This window comes from Mesoplodon densirostris, chromosome 1 (assembly GCF_025265405.1).
Source record: "Mesoplodon densirostris isolate mMesDen1 chromosome 1, mMesDen1 primary haplotype, whole genome shotgun sequence".
Taxonomy (NCBI): Eukaryota; Metazoa; Chordata; class Mammalia; order Artiodactyla; family Ziphiidae; genus Mesoplodon; species Mesoplodon densirostris.
In genome coordinates, this window is record NC_082661.1 from 151,163,180 (window position 1) to 151,181,042 (window position 17,863).

Below are 17,863 nucleotides of genomic sequence, written 5' to 3' on the forward strand. Positions count from 1 at the left end.
AGGTCATAAAGGGGCCCTATCTGCATAGAATTGGTGTCCTTATAAAAAGAGAAAGAAACACCAAAGTTTTCTCTCTGTGCACAGAGAAAAGACCATGCAAGGACATAGCAAGAAGACACCATTTCAAGCTGAGGAGAACTTTTTTTTACCAGAAATCAACCCTACTGGTAACTTGATCTTGGACTTCTAGCCTCCAGAACTGTGAGTAGATAAATGTCTGTTGTTTAAGTCTTCTAGGCTGTGGTATTTTGTTACAGTAAACTAAGTAGACTAATAAAAACCTGAAGGTCACGAGGAGGTGGCTATGTTCAGAGTAGGGAGATGAGCATTTCCAGGGTGAGAAAAACATTAGGCCTTAAGCCCAGGAAGCTGAAAAGAGCTTGACGAGCTCGGACAACTGAAGGAAGAACAGTGTACCTGGGATCCTATGGACCCATTGTGAATATTTCTGAAATACCTTTGGGAAATGAGGCCAAGATTACATGACAAGTAGTTATGGAAATAACAAATGGATTTTGGGTCTGGTGGACCTGAGTTCCAGTTCTAAGGTGTACGATGTGATTGAGATAGGGAGAGAGAGACCATAGTTTTACATTCTGGCAGTGCCTGAGTCACTGGTAACCATGAGAAGCTCAGCTTTTGCACGTTACAGATATCAAACACAGTTTTCCATTCTGGCAGTGCCTGAATCACTGATAACCATGAGAATCAACTTTTGCCTGTTATGTTGTCAAAATTAAAACACAGGGATGTGAAGGATATTAAGAAGGATTAAATACCACACCAGCTAAAATCAGGCATGTTTAAGAACCTAAGTCTCGGGCTTCCCTGGTGGTGCAGTGGTTGAGAGTCTGCCTGCCGATGCAGGGGACATGGGTTCGTGCCCCGGTCCGGGAAGATCCCACATGCCGCGGAGCGGCTGGGCCCGTGAGCCATGGCCGCTGAGCCTGCGCGTCCGGAGCCTGTGCTCCGCAACGGGAGAGGCCACAACAGTGAGAGGCCCACATACTGCAAATAAATAAATAAATAAATAACCTAAGTCTCAGCTTACCCTTCCCCCTCCCTGTGTCCTCAACGAAGTGAGAGAGTGGCATGGACACATATACACGACCAAATATAAAATAGATAGCTAGTGGGAAGCAGCTGCATAGCACACAGAGATCAGCATTGAGAAAATGGACAATTGAATAATTTTATCAAGCAATTATCCAGTTTTAGAGAGAGAATGAGGACACACTACTGATGATGGGAGGGGTGGTATTTTGCCTGAATAGAGCAAGTAAGCCCTCTGTAAGTTTTCCTGGAAAAAGCATAGGGTAGGAGAAGAAATAAGAACTTGGAAGGCAGACCTTCAGGTGGGAAGGATAAATGTGGAAGGTATGATCTGACATTTCACAAAAGATGTTAGTACATGCAGGTGTACCTGGGGTAGAATTACACTGGTCCCTGCCCCATGGAGTCAGCCTTTAACCAAGCCTGGAAGTGCTGTGTGAATACTGGGCTTGTGGGCTTGAGAATATCTACATTTGGTATTAAAGCTTCCTTGAAGTCTCATGAAATGTTAAGCTGAGTTCTGCTATGGGAATATAAGTGTAGACTCTTCACACTCCTCCCAAGCTAGGTAGTGACCATAATAGAGGCTTGAAGAAGATCACATGCTCTCAGAACTACTGGAGGCCATCAGTAAAAGATTTGATGCTGGGGCTCTGTAGATTCATGAACTGCAGGGACCACCTCTAGTAGAGACTCACTAGAGACAATGGTGAAGAAATCCTTGGAGGGTCATGCTCAAGTTTGCCATCCAACTTGGTGGGGTTTTAGGACCTTTGTGATTTATACCATTATGGCAACATGATTTTAATGATAGTTTTGGTCCAGAGCTAATGACCATATTTAAGTAAGTGACATATCTCCCCTGCTTCAGTGTTAGATTCTTTTGTACAGCATCATAACTTATTTTTCTTCTTACCTCTTACTGCAATTGTTTTATTACATTGTATCTGGTATGTATTGACAGATTCTCTCCTTGACCAAATTTTAGACAGGGTCCTCTGAGTCATCTTCTCAACTAGTCCCAACATTTGGGCTTGCTTGTTTTTCTTTGTATTGCCAAGTTTTAGCAAAAATCCTGCTGTCAGTTTAGCCAGAAACTTTACCCTCCATATCTGATCACCTTCAATAGCTGATCAAATTCCTCATCCCCCACTATCTCCCAGGTAATATCTGATCAGCCTGGCCTGCCTTCAGCAAGAATCCTGTTAAGTTGGTTTAGCCAGAATCCTTCCTTATGCCTGATGTTTCCTCTCAGTAATTTTCCATCAACTGACCACCACCCCAATCCTTGGCTATCAATCCCTACTTGTTCTTGCTGTATTCAGAAATGAGGTCTCTTTTCTTCTATTGCAGTAGTTCCTGAGTAAAACATGTTTTTACTGTTTTAACTGCTGTCCAGTTCTGGGTTTTCCTTAATAGGACTCAATAAACCTATTTTGAGTGGAACTGAATCCACATTACATTTCATAATAATATCAATTCTGTGATTGTTGTGATTTTAAACAAAGTTTATTTCAACAACTTTGACAAAAATTCTCAAAATTTATAGGAAATATTAAAAAAATTCATCTACTAACCTCCACTTTGCAGTAATTACTATCTGTAAACACCATTTTAAATAGCATTATATCCTAAGCCATCTTTCCTTCTCTGAAAACAATCAATTCCTGGACTTCCCTGCTATGTGAACAATAATATTTTCTGACTTTTAAGCTATATTGATACTTTCTGACTAACACAATCTGTCTAGATGTTTCTCTTTCATGCAGAATGTCTACCTCTATCCCTGAGTTAGCAAGCTGAATGTTGATGGAAAATTCTGAAGCCTGAATGAGAGCTAAATTGTCTGCATGCATTAGCACACCTTCTAGACAGTGTATTTCCTGTGTCCTGATGACCCTGTTTACAACGTATCCCTATTTTTGAATTATGAATAGTACTTATATGAGAAACTGCTTCCCAAATTTTTGAGCTGCATTTCAGTGAGGCTATTACAAATGTATGATTTGGCTTGGTCATATGTGGTGTTTTGTTGAGATGATACAGAGTGCCATCTTCCCCAGAATTTGCAGTTTGGTGTCCATGGTGCTCCCCTGCCAAAGGATTCTCATATCTTCTATACACTGTTGATACCAGATAGTGCTGGTAAGAAGTATACTTTCAATGGATCATGTATTCATCAAAGTTTCAGTTCTAGATGAAGCAGAGATGGTAATGAGGCCTAATCTCAATGTACATTTGGACCTTATACCTGCAAACATTAAAACAGCTTGTTTCTGTTCAGTGTTTTTTATTCTATGTGTCTTAAGATGGATTTAGACACTCTTAACATAGAATTTTAGGAAATAGATCAATTGATATTAAACTCTTCAATATGCCCCCAAACTGTTATTTTCAGCACAGATTCTGCTCAGATTCCAGAATGGAGAGAATATTCAGTTTGATCTTTTTCTATAATCTAGTTTTATTTTTATGTGATTTTATTCTTGCTAGAAGATTGTGTTTGTGTGAATTAATAGTGGAACTTGACCAAATCATGTTTATTATCAGAAAAAAGATTATCTGGATCAACATTACCCTATAAACCTCATCAGTAAATCTTAACAACCAAGTGATTTTAAGGCAGATAAAAATACACCAAGCATTTAACTTAGAATACTTCGGAAAAATACTTTATAAACTTCCTTAAATAATACTTTTTTAATTTTTAAATTTTTTTTATTTTGGATTTCACATCTATTCTTTTTTTTTTTTACAACTTTTTTGGAGTATAATTGCTTCAAAATGGTGTGTTATTTTCTGCTTTATAACAAAGTGAATCAGTTATACATATACATCTGTTCCCATATCCCTTCCCTCTTGTGTCTCCCTCCCTCCCACTCTCACTATCCCACCCCTCCAGGCGGTCACAAAGCACCGATCTGATCTCCCTGTGCTATGTGGCTGCTTCCCACTAGCTATCTACCTTATGTTTGGTAATGTATATATGTCCATGCCTCTCGCTCACTTTGTCACAGCTTACCCTTCCCCCTCCGCATATCCTCAAGTCCATTCTCAAGTAGGTCTGTGTCTTTATTCCTGTTTTACCCCTAGGTTCTTCATGACCATTTTTTTGGTTTGTGTTTTAGATTCCATATATATGTGTTAGCATACGGTATTTGTCTTTCTCTTTCTGACTTACTTCACTAAGTATGACAGACTCTAGGTATATCCACCTCATTATAAATAGCTCAATTTCATTTCTTTTTATGGCTGAGTAATATTCCATTGTATATATGTGCCACATCTTCTTTATCCATTCATCCGATGATGGACACTTAGGTTGTTTCCATCTCCGGACTATTGTAAATAGAGCTGCAATGAACATTTTGGTACATGACTCTTTTTGAATTATGGTTTTCTCAGGGTATATGCCCAATAGTGGGATTGCTCGGTCATACGGTAGTTCTCTTTCTAGTTTTTTAAGGAACCTCCATACTGTTCTCCATAGTGGCTGTACCAGTTTACATTCCCACCAGCAGTGCAAGAGTGTTCCCTTTTCTCCACACCCTCTCCAGCATTTATTGTTTCTAGATTTTTTGATGATGACCAATCTGACTGGTGTGAGATGATATCTCGTAGTTTTGATTTGCATTTCTCTAATGATTACTGATGTTGAGCACTCTTTCATGTGCTTGTTGGCAGTCTGTATATCTTCTTTGGAGAAATTTCTATTTAGGTCTTCTGCCCATTTTTGGATTGGGTTTGTTTATTTTTTTGTTATTGAGCTGCATGAGCTGCTTATAAATTTTGGAGATTAATCCTTTGTCAGTTGTTTCATTTGCAAATATTTTCTCCCATTCTGAGGGTTGTCTTTTGGTCTTGTTTATGGTTTCCTTTACTGTGCAAAAGCTTTGAAGTTTCATTAGGTCCCATTTGTTTATTTTTGCTTTTATTTCCATTTCTCTAGGAGGTGGGTCCAAAAGGATCTTGCTGTGATTTATTCATAGAGTGTTCTACCTATGTTTTCCTCTAAGAGTTTGATAGTTTCTGGCATTATATTTAGGTCTTTAATCCATTTTGAGTTTATTTTTGTGTATGGTGTTAGGGAGTGATCTAATCTCATAATTTTACATGTCCCTGTCCAGTTTTCCCAGCACTACTTATTAAAGAGGCTGTCCTTTCTCCACTGTACATTCCTGCCTCCTTTATCAAAGATAAGTTGACCATATGTGCGTGGGTTTATCTCTGGGGTTTGTATCCTGTTCCACTAATCTATCTTTCTGTTTTTGTGCCAGTACCATACTGTCTTGATTACTGTAGCTTTGTAGTATAGTCTGAAGTCAGGGAGCCTGATTCCTCCAGCTCCATTTTTCGTTCTCAAGATTGCTTTGGCTATTCAGGGTCTTTTGTGTTTCCATGCAAATTGTGAATTTTTTTGTTCTAGTTCTGTGAAAAATGCCAGTGGTAGCTTGATAGGGCTTGCACTGAATCTGTAGATTGCTTTGTGTAGTAGAGACATTTTCACAATGTTGATTCTTCCAGTCCAAGAACATGGTATATCTCTCCATCTATTTGTATCATCTTTAATTTCTTTCATCAGTGTCTTATAATTTTCTGCATACGGGTCTTTTGTCTCCTTAGGTAGGTTTATTCCTATATATTTTATTCTTTCTGTTGCAATGGTAAATGCGGTGTTTTCTTGATTTCACTTTCAGATTTTTCATCATTAGTGTATAGGAGTGCCAGAGATTTCTATGCATTAATTTTTTATCCTGCTACTTTACCAAAATCATTGATTAGCTCTAGTAGTTTTCTGGTAGCATCTTTAAGATCTCTATGTAGAGTATCATGTCATCTGCAAACAGTGACAGCTTTACTCCTTCTTTTCTGATTTGGATTCCTTTTATTTCCTTTTCTTCTCTGATTGCTGTGGCTAAAACTTCCAAAACTATTTTGAATAATAGTGGTGAGAGTGGGCAGCCTTGTCTTGTTCCTGATCTTAGTGGAAATGGTTTCAGTTTTTCACCATTGAGGACGATGCTGGCTGTGGGTTTGTCATATATGGCCTTTATTATGTTGAGGTAAGTTCCCTCTATGCCTACTTTCTGGAGAGTTTTTTATCATAAATGGGTGTTGACTTTTGTTGAAAGTTTTCTCTGCATCTATTGAGATCATCATATGGTTTTTCTCCTTCAATTTGTTAATATGGTGTATCACATTGATTGATTTGCATATATTGAAGAATCCTTGCATTCCTGGAATAAACCCCACTTGGTCATGGTGTATGACCCTTTTCATGTGCTGTTGGATTCTGTTTGCTAGTATTTTGTTGAGGATTTTTGCATCTATGTTCATCAGTGATATTGACCTGTAGTTTTCTTTCTTTGTGACATCCTTGTCTGGTTTTGGTATCAAGGTGATGGTGGCCTCATGGAATGAGTTTGGGCGTGTTCCTCCCTCTGCTATATTTTGGAAGAGTTTGAGAAGGATAGGTGTTAACTTTTCTCTAAATGTTTGATACTATTTGCCTGTGAAGCCGTCTGGTCCTGGGCTTTTGTTTATTGGAAGATTTTTAATCACAGTTTCAATTTCAGTGCTTGTGATTCATCTGTTCATATTTTCTATTTCTTCCTGATTCAGTCTTGGCAGGTTGTGTATTTCTAAGAATTTGTCCATTTCTTCCAGGTTGTCCATTTTATTGGCATAGAGTTGCTTGTAGTCATCTCTCATGATCTTTTGTATTTCTGCAGTGTCAGTTGCTATTTCTCCTTTTTCATTTCTAATTCTATTGATTTGAGTCCTCTCTCTTTTTTTCTTGATGAGTCTGGCTAATGGTTTATCAATTTTGTTTATCTTCTCTAAGAACCAGCTTTTAGTTTTATTGATCTTTGCTATCATTTCCTTCATTTCTTTTTCATTTATTTCTGATCTGATCTTTATGATTTCTTTCCTTCTGCTAACTTTGGGGGGTTTTGTTCTTCTTTCTCTAATTGCTTTAGTTGCAAGGTCAGGTTGTTTATTCGAGATGTTTCCTGTTTCTTAAGGTGGGATTGTATTGCTATAAACTGCCCTCTTAGAACTGCTTTTACTGCATCCCATAGGTTTTGGGTCATCGTGTCTCTATTGTCATTTGTTTCTAGGTATTTTTTGATTTGCTCTTTGATTTCTTCAGTGATCACTTCGTTATTAAGTAGTGTATTGTTTAGCCTCCATGTGTTTGTATTTTTTACAGATGTTTTCCTGTAATTGATATCTAGTCTCATAGCATTGTCGTCGGAAAAGATACTTGATACAATTTCAATTTTCTTAAATTTACCAAGGCTTGATTTGTGACCCAGGATATGATCTATTCTCGAGGATGTTCCATGAGCACTTGAGAAAAATGTGTATTCTGTTGTTTTTGGATGGAATGTCCTATAAATATCAATTAAGTCCATCTTTTTTAATGTATCATTTAAAGCTTGTGTTTCCTTATGTATTTTCAGTTTGGATAATGTGTCCATTGGTGAAAGTGGGGTGTTAAAGTCCCCTATTATGAATGTGTTACTGTTGATTTCCCCTTTTATGGCTGTTAGTATTCGCTTTATGTATTGAGGTGCTCCTATATTGGTTGCATTAATATTTTCAATTGTTATATCTTCTTCTTGGATCGATCCCTTGATCATTATGTAGTGTCCTTCTTTGTCTCTTCTAATAGTCTTTATTTTAAAGTCTATTTTGTCTGATATGAGAATTGCTCCTCCATCTTTCTTTTGGTTTCCATTTGCATGGAATATCTTTTTCCATCCCCTTAGTTTCAGTCTGTATGTGTCTCTAGGTCTGAAGTGGGTTTCTTGTAGACAGCATATATATGGGTCTTGTTTTTGTATCCATTCAGCCAATCTGTTTCTTTTGGTGGGAGCATTTAGTCCATTTACATTTAAGGTAATTATCAATATGTATGTTCCTATTCTCATTTTCTTAATTGTTTTGGGTTCATTGTTGTAAGTCTTTTCCTCGTGTTGTGTTTCTTGCCTAGAGAAGTTCCTTTAGCATTTGTTGTAAAGCAGTTTTGGTGGTGCTGAACTGTCTCAGCTCTTCCTTGTCTGTAAAGGTTTTAATTTCTCCACGAAATCTGAATGAGTTCCTTGCTGGGTAGAGTAATCTTGGTTGTAGGGTTTTTTTCTTCATCACTTCTAATATGTCCTGCCAGTCCCTTCTGGCTTGCAGTGTTTCTGCTGAAAGATCAGCTGTTAACCTTATGGGGATCCCCTTGTGTGTTATTTGTTGTTTTTCCCTTGCTGCTTTTAATATGTTTTCTTTGTATTTAATTTTTGACAGTTTGATTAATATGTGTCTTGGCGTATTTCTCCTTGGGTTTATTCTGTATTGGACTCTCTGTGCCTCCTGGACTTGATTAACTATTTCCTTTCTCATATTAGGGAAGTTTTCAAGTATAATCTCTTCAAATATTTTCTCAGTCCCTTTCTTTTTCTCTTCTTCTTCTGGAACCCCTATAATTCGAATGTTGGTGCATTTAATGTTGTCCCAGAGGTCTCTGAGACTGTCCTCAGGTGTTTTCATTCTTTTTTCTTTATTCTGCTCTGCAGTAGTTATTTTCACTATTTTATCTTCCACATCACTTATCCGCTCTTCTGCCTCAGTTATTCTGCTATTGATCCCCTCTAGAGTATTTTTAATTTCATTTATTGTGTTGTACATCATTGCTTGATCCATCTTTAGTTCTTCTAGGTCCTTGTTAACTGTTTCTTGCATTTTGTCTCTTCTATTTCCAAGATTTTGGATCATCTTTACTATCTTTATTCTGAATTCTTTTTCAGGTAGACTGCCTATTTCCTCTTCATTTGTTAGGTCTGGTGGGGTTTTATCTTGCTCCTTCACCTGCTGTGTGTTTTTCTCTCTTCTCATTTTGTTTATCTTACTGTGTTTGGGGTCTCCTTTTTGCAGGCTACAGATTCATAGTTCCCATTGTTTTTGGTGTTTGTCCCCAGTGGCTAAGTTTGATTCAGTGGGTAGTGTAGGGTTCCTGGTGGAGGGGACTAGTGTCTGCGTTCTGGTGGATGAGGCTGGATGTTTTCTTTCTGGTGGGCAGGTCCACGTCTGGTGGTGTGTTTTGGGGTGTCTGTGGACTTATTATGATTTTAGGCAGCCTCTCTGCTAATGGGTGGGGTTGTGTTCCTGTCTTTTTAGTTGTTTGGCATAGGGTGTCCAGCACTGTAGCTTGCTAGTCATTGAGTGAAGCTGGGTGCTGGTTTGAGAAGGAGATCTCTGGGAGATTTTGGCCGTTTGATATTATGTGGAGCTGGGACGTCTCTTGTGGACCCGTGTCCTGAAGTTGGCTCTCCTACCTCAGAGGCACAGCACTGACTCCTGTCTGCAGCACCAAGAGCCTTTTATCCACATGGCTCAGAATAAAAGGGAGAAAAAGTAGAAAGAAAGAATTAGTAGAAGTAGAAAGAAAGAAAGAAGGAAAGAACGAAAGAAAGAAAGAAAGGAGAGAGGGAGGGAAGGAAGGAGGGAAGGAATGTGGGAAGGAAAGAAAAAAAGCAAGAAAGAAGATAAAGTAAAATAAAATAAAGTATGATAAAATATAATAAAGTTATTAAAATAAAAAATAATTATTAAGAAAAAAAAAAGGACAGATAGAATCCTGGGAGAAATGGTGGAAGCAAAGCTATAGAGACAAAATCTCACACAGAAGTATACATGTACACACTCACAAAAAGAGAAAAAGGGGAAAAAATCATAAATCTTGCTCTCAAAGGCCACCTCCTCAATTTGGGATGATTCGTTGTCTAAAGGAGGGAAGGAAGGAAAGAAAGAAAGAAAGAAAGAAGATAAAGTAAAATAAAATAAGGTAAGATATAAATAAAATAAAGTTATTAAAATAGAAAATAATTATTAAGAGAAAAAATAAAAACAAAGCAGAACAAAACAAACAAACAAAAAAACGGATGGATAGAATCCTTCGATAAATGGTGGAAGCAAAGCTGTACAGACAAATCTCACACAGAAGCATACACATACACACTCGCAAAAAGAGGAAAAGGGGAAAAAATCATAAATCTTGTTCTCAAAGTCCACCTCCTCAATTTCAGATGATTCATTGTCTATTCATGTATTCCACAGATGAAGGGTACATCAAGTTGACTGTGGAGCTTTAATCTGCTGCTTCTGAGGCTGCTGGGAGAGATTTCCCTTTCTCTATTCTCACAGCTCCCGGGGTTCAGCTTTGGATTTGGCCCCGCCTCTGCGTGTAGGTCGCTGGAGGGCGTCTGTTCTTCGCTCTGACAGGACGGGGTTAAAGGAGCAGCAGCTTCAGGGACTCTGGCTCACTCAGGCCGGGAGGAGTGAGGGGTATGGAGTGTGGGACGAGCCTGCGGCAGCAGAGGCCGGCGGGACATTTCACCAGCCTGAGGCGCGCCGTGCGCTCTCCCGGGGAAGCCGTCCCTGGATCGACCCCGGCAGTGGCGGGCTGCACAGACTCCCTGGAAGGTAAGTGTGGATAGTGACCTGTGCTCGCACACAGGCCTCTTGGCGGCAGCAGCAGCAGCCCCAGGGTCCCACGCCCGTCTCTGGGGTCCGCACTTTTAGCTGCGGCTTGCGCCTGTCTCTGGAGCTCCTTTAAGCAGCGCTTTAATCCCCTCTCCTCGCGTACCAGGAAACAAAGAGGGAAGAAAAAGTGTCTTGCCTCTTCGGCAGCTCCAGACTTTTTCCCGGACTCCCTCCCGACTAGCCGTGGCGCACTAGTCCCTTCAGGCTGTGTTCACGCGCCAACCCCAGTCCTCTCCCTGGGACCCCACCGAAGCCCGAGCCTCAGCTCCCAGCCCCCGCCTGTCCCGGCGGGTGAGCAGACAAGCCTCTCGGTCTGGTGAGTGCCGGTAGGCACCGATCCTCTGTGCGGGAATCTCCCCGCTTTGCCCTCCGCACCCCTGTTGCTGCGCTCTCCTCCTCGATTCCGAAGCTTTCTCCCTCCGCCACCCGCAGTCTCCACCCGCGAAGGGGCTTCCTAGTGTGTGGAAACCTTTCCTCCTTCACGGCTCCCTCCCACTGGTGCGGGTCCCATCCCTATTCTTTGTCTCTGTTGTTTCTTTTTTCTTTTGCCCTACCCAGGTACGTGGGGGAGTTTCTTGCCTTTTGGGAGGTCTGAGGTCTTCTGCCAGCGTTCAGTAGGTGTTCTATAGGAGTTGTTCCACGTGTAGATGTATTTCTGATGTATCTGTGGGGAGGAAGGTGATCTCTGTGTCTTACTCTTCCTCCATCTTCCCCAGAAGTCCCTAAATAATTCTTAAAAGGAGCTTTCATGAGGAGAGGGTCCTAGCTTGCGCACGGTTAACTTTCAGTTTCTTTGTTTTTGTCAGTTGAACACTTCCTTCATATAACACTTTCAAGTGGCTTCTGATTTAATTCATGGATATGAGTTCAACTGTTTAGAACATCAAGTAAACAAAGTCTGTGTGTCTATCTATCTATCTATCTATCATCTATCTATCTATTGGTCTGCTATGTTTCATCCTTTTACCAGGTCATATACTGAAGAACTGAGTGAAGTCCCTGAAGGGTTATAAAGCATCATGATATGAAAGCCACATAATGTGATATGAACGACCAATAGCAATTTGTACATATAAAATATAAATGTATGTTTAAATATATATATATATATATATATATATATATATATATATATATATATGTATATGTATATATAAAACTTGTTTAAGAAAACGTGGGCATGCTGGAAATTTTTTGGAACGTTATTTATGAAGTAGAGTGTCACCAGTGTAATAGATAGATGTAATAGAACCAAGTTACTTTTAATTATGTCATTAAAAAACATTTTTTAAATGAGAGTATTAATTTGAAATAATGGTAGTTTATTTAAGAGAAAAGGTAACTATACAAATCTTATATCTCAGTTTCAGAATTTGTGTGTTTCTGAGTCTAGTGAAGACAGGACAAGAGAGAATATGGAGAAATCACAATAAATCCAGGCACACAGTCTATCGACTATACAGTACTTTGTATGTGCTGGGGGCTTAAAAGGAAAAACACACAGCTCCTCCACATAAAAGGCTTACAATCTATGTAATGGATTCTTGCCTATAAATATAGAATGTAATTATTTAGCTGGTTGTATGAAATATAACAGTGTATCATGACCTTGCTGCTACCCGTTACTATGGAAAAATCAGGGACACTCTTCTGACTTTCAAGGCCAAATATGTATTAGTATATTCACCGAGATAGATGCATTAGATAGAATTCAGCAGATGTTCTAGTTATAATCTTTTAGTCACAGGAAACATAGACTCACTCAAGTTGTCTTAATAATGAGGGATTTATAGTAAGGAAACATTTAGGGCAATAAGAGAGACAGAGATGGAATAGGGTTCCAAGAATGGAAGCCATAGTACAGCTGGCCATCGTACATATGGAACTTGATCCAAGGAAGCACTAATTTCAGCAGCGGAGGTTCATGAATTGTCAGGAGCTTGACAGCAGTGCTGTGTTCTTTGTATTGACTTGTGTAGTCTTTCCACTACTCTGCCTTCTAACTCTACTTCCTCAAAACTTCAGCTTGCTCTGACCCTTTGTGACCCCAAACCTAAACTCTTCTTGGCCCCATCTAATCCTCCTGGCTTCTTCTGCTTCTTCTTCTTAACAGCTATACTCTTCAGGGTTAATTGCTTAATTCTTTTTTTTTTTTTTTTTTTGGTATTTAACACATAAAATTCTTGAGATATAGAATCTTATAGGGCTTTTCTATTAGGATGTGCATTGTTTTAATTGATTTTTAAACATTTTAGTATATCAGAGTTAACTGTGACTTTTTATTTTAAGATAGTTTTAACAAATTATTTGCTTTTAAATTTTGATCAATGTTTTCTGACATAGTTTAGTCTTAAATTTTTATTTGTTAGATCTGTCTATCTCCTCTTCCTAGATTTTGCTTTTGCTAACAGGCTCAGAACATTCTCTTCCTCTATAGCATTATGAAATTATTCCTCGTTATCCGTGTTTTTCTGAATTGTAGTCTACAGAGCACCTGTGTAGAATCACCTGGGTTTGCTTATTTAAAATGTAGAAATCAGATGCCCCACTCCAGACTTATTTTATTAGATTTTTTTTTCAGGGTGAGGCCCAAATAATCTGTATATATTTTAATTAAGAAAGAGAGTTGATCCTTTTGCATATTAAAATTTGACATAGTTGATATATTTTTCTAGTACTTCATTAAGACTACAAATTGCTTTTAAATAATTATAAAAAGAGATTATTATCTGAAAAAGTCCTATAAAACAGAAGTATATAGAATAAATGTGAATGTTATCTTCTAATTTCTTCTTTGCGGATAAAGAATATTATTAATAAGTTTGCTTTGAGTTATTCAGAACATGCTTTCTATCACAGTGAAGTTTTGATTGTCTTACAAATTGGAACTATATGACCTTGTAGACCAAGAATTAATTTGTAAACTTATGTAATAATTTCTTTTTTTAAATTTTTATTTAACATCTTTATTGGAGTATAATTGCTTTATAATGTTGTGTTAGTTTCTGCTGTATATCAAAGTGAATCAGCTATATATATACATATATCCCCATATCTCCTCCCTCTTGTGTCACCCTCTCACTCTCCCTATCCCACCCCTCTAGGTGATCACAAAGCACCAAGCTGATCTCCCTGAGCTATGCGGCTGCTTCCCACTAGCTATTTATTTTACATTTGGTAGTGTATATATGTCAATGTTATGCTCTCACTTCGTCCTAGCTTACCCTTCTCCCTCCCCGTGTCCTCCAGCCCATTTTCTACGTCTGCATCTTTATTCCATAATTTCTTATTTTAACAGAGAAATCTAACAAAACATTGAAATATGGTTTCTTTTGTACAATTTAAGATTCCTCCAGCAATAATATAGATTATGCACCATGCTATGTTCAAAAGCTAATAAGGATATTTATATATACTTATATCATATAAAAATTTTAATGTAGTTTACTTTATATTATTTTAAAATTCCAAAGGAAATATTAAAAATTATTCATTATAACATGAGCTTAACATAGTAGTAAAGCTATTCATATTTTTTTTTCTGTTATGCCAAATTCTTTGCAAATTGTTATAGAGTATAAATTACTTTAAAAAATTCTAGTCTTGTGCAGTTTGGTCTTGATGATAAAATTTTCAAAGATATTGAAAGTCCTCAGATGTGGCAGTTTTACATCAAGTGAAAAAATATATGTTAATCTTGGGTGACAGTTTGTCTTTTGTCATGGCTTCCCAGGTATTTTTGAACTTGATTTTGAAGATCAGCAGGCTGAGCTGTCTTATTCAACTGTTTGACCATGAAGGAATTTACAGTCGTTAGGTACAGAGCAATGAATTTTTTCTTTAAAGTTGAATGTAGGCTTTCATTGAACCCATTTAGTAAATTTTAATTGTACTACTTTAATTGGATTTTGTGATATTGATTTTCTGGTGATGTTCACCAAAATACTTTCTTCTGAAAATCTGTCACCTTGGGACTAACATTGGTATATGTTAAAATACATGAACCTTTTAGTCCATGGCCTTTCTGACTATTCACCGAGACTAAGGAATTTATACAAAAAAGAATCCACCACTATTGCTCTTTACCAAATGTTTATCTACTTACAAGTCTAGCTGTGTGACCTAGGTTTTATTTTGCGGACTCTTCTCTTCTGGATCTGTACTTGTTCCCTAGGCAGTCATATCATCCAGCCTCAGAACTTTGGATTCAGCTTCATACCAATGACTCCCAAATTTCCTAGGCAATTAAGGGCTGAGTAATAATGCTATATCCCCCTAAGTAGAGTGAAGGACTCCACTGAGAACCCTCCATGGGAGTATTGTTGAAGAGGCAGAAACTTTCCATCGGAGTTTCTAAATGAAAAGCTTCCAGGATTCTTTTGCCATCTTGTAGGAAGAACTGACTGGGAATAAAATCAACACAGGAAAAACCACTGCTAAGAGGTAGATAAAGATAAATTTTCGATTAATTCATATGAGCACAAAAGCCCAAGCAAGCTTACTCCTGGCCTTTTCAGTAACGGTTTTATTCATATAAGCTAAAATGTACCTTTATTTGCTTAAGCCATTTTCAATTGTGTCTCAATTCTCTGCAAATAAATCAAAGACACAGATAATACTTAAATAGTAATATTAAATAGTAAAAACCCACATAATTTTTAATTTCTAATATTATTTCAGGTTGTAAAGCGTATGCAAAGAAAAATGTGAAAATGTAATTCTGAGAAATAGAATTACACGTATTTTTATTTAGAAACTTTAAAAATTTTCATATTTTCTACAATGAGCTTCTATTATTTTTATAGCCAGAAAAGCTTTAAATCGAATTGTGTGAAACCTAGCTTTTCCATTATTATGAATGTCGTAATTTCCTCAATATTATTACTGACAACTATTCTCTGTGCTTGAATATAATTTTGCTTGCAAATTCAATCTAAAAGGTTTATTTTTATTTGATGCAAGAGTTTGAGTTCATTTTAAAAGAAGAACATTTAACTGGCTAAGAGCTTTACCCCAGTAAAAATAAACTTCATAAAGATCTTTGTTTCCTATTTTAATCATGTGTTTTTTAACATATAATTCTCACCTCTAAAATTCTAATTTTTTTCTTCCTTTTGTTGCCTACAGATTATCTTTTTACTGCTTGTTTTGAGATATTCTAGTGCATATACTTTTCCATTTCTCTTTGCCTTTTAGAATGTGACATGAGCATACTTTCTTTTAACTGTTGTTTAAAGTGCATTGAGAGCAATGTCTTGTGAATATCCACATGAATAGTTGTGATGGAAGTGGAAAGTAATTGCTGTTTTAAGTGCTGCTACTACTGTCTCTGTAAAAAAAAAATGAGATTTTTTAAGGCTTTGTGTTTTGAAAAAGTTTGCAGAAGACTCAAGCATGATGTGAGTTGGCTCCTATTTTAGCTGATATCTACAATTTATCCCAAATTCTCATATTAAAATAAACTCCAATATTGAATAAATTTTATATCTAAATAGAGACTTATGATTCATTGTAAATGAGTTGTGTACCCTATGTAGGTACTGCAAATTGCAATGTGCATAAATGTACCTGGAACATTAATAAACATAAGGCATTTTTGGATGCTAAAATGCCATGTAACTATAGAATTTTTCTTCTTTCTAATGTTGGGAGAAGAGTTTTATTTAGCTTAGAAGTTATTTTCTTCTCCTAAATATCAGAGTGGCCTCCAGAAATAAAAAGAAAAACTATCTCTGGGAATTCTCAGGCAGCTGCTCAAAAATATTTGACAGAAGTGGATTTGGAAAAGAATCACATCTATGGAAAATTTGCCAACTTACAAATCTGTGTTAGGGTTATAGGAATAGAGTTGAGAAAGTTTCTACATTAAAGTCAGCTTGGATCAATTATAGCAGAGACTGAGAATTCTTTGAGATTTGTATAGAAGCTCTTATAAAAAGGAAGTAATTAGCCTGACATGAACCAGTTTGGGAACAGAACAGGGTTAGTGAGTGGTTAAAAAAAAAAAAAAAAAAAGAAGGTAAAAATAGTAGAAGCATATCTGGACCAGATCTGGGACAGAGAGATTCCCTTGGGGGCACCTAACTTAAGAGTTTTATGTCTTAGAGTGGAAGGGCTGATCATTCATACAAGAATCAGACACTAGCCTTAACCGTTTTTTTTTTTTTTTTTTTTTTTCTTTTTGCGGTATGCGGGCCTCTCACTGTTGTGGCCTCTCCCGTTGCGGAGCACAGGCTCCGGATGCGCAGGCCCAGCGGCCATGGCTCACGGGCCCAGCCGCTCCGCGGCACATGGGATCCTCCCAGACCGGGGCACGAACCCGTATCCCCTGCATCGGCAGGCGGACTCAACCACTGCGCCACCAGGGAGGCCCGCCTTAACCGTTTTTAAAAGATTTGCTATTATTGTTATGCTTAAGGCTACATAGTTCATTCCATAATATTTATTCAATTCTTCTCAACTTTTTTTTTGGCCCAAATTAATAGAGCTTCAGAGATTGTTAAGCTGACTAGGAAGAAATTAAATTCCACTCAGTTTAGTAGAGCAAATGTTTCTCAAGGGCTTAATAAACGTCAAGCATAGGACTCAGTGAGAAAGGCAAATAAGATGCTGCTTCACACCTGAAGGCACCCAGACAGCATAAGGCAGTTAACTAAGTAGCATGAAATAAGATAATATCGATATAAAGTTACTTTATCCAGTCCTCAGTGTTGCAGGGACCAGGGGCTGAGGAACAGGTGAGGCTTGCTCAGGAGGTGATGCCACAGCTGAACATTGAAGGAGAGTAAGAGTGTATTCTGCAAATGGGAGAGGTAGACATGATTGGGACTGGAGCAGGGTGAAGGATGGAGGAATATTCTGGAATCAGAGAATGGGATTAGTAAAGGCATGCCAAGATCCTGCTGCTTTCAATGAAGGGACCAGATAAACTGCATGGTTTCTGTGACTGCTTCTTAATTTTTAAAGATGAGGAGTTATTTATCTTGATTCAAGTCATTAATTGCTAATATTAGGTGTTTGCTTTTTTAAAACATGATATTTCTTATACATTAGAAGCCTGGATTCAGTGTAATATTAATGGTTTGTAATGATTTGTTCATATAATCACCTGAAGTTTGAGATTCCAGTTTAATGAGTTTTTCTTATTGTCATAAAACATGTGATATTGTTATTTTGTAATTTTGTTATTTTTTTAAAAAGTTGTGCTTCCTATATCTTAGCCCATTTTATTGTAATGTCTAGAGATCTTTGTCAATCAAAGTGTATATGTTTT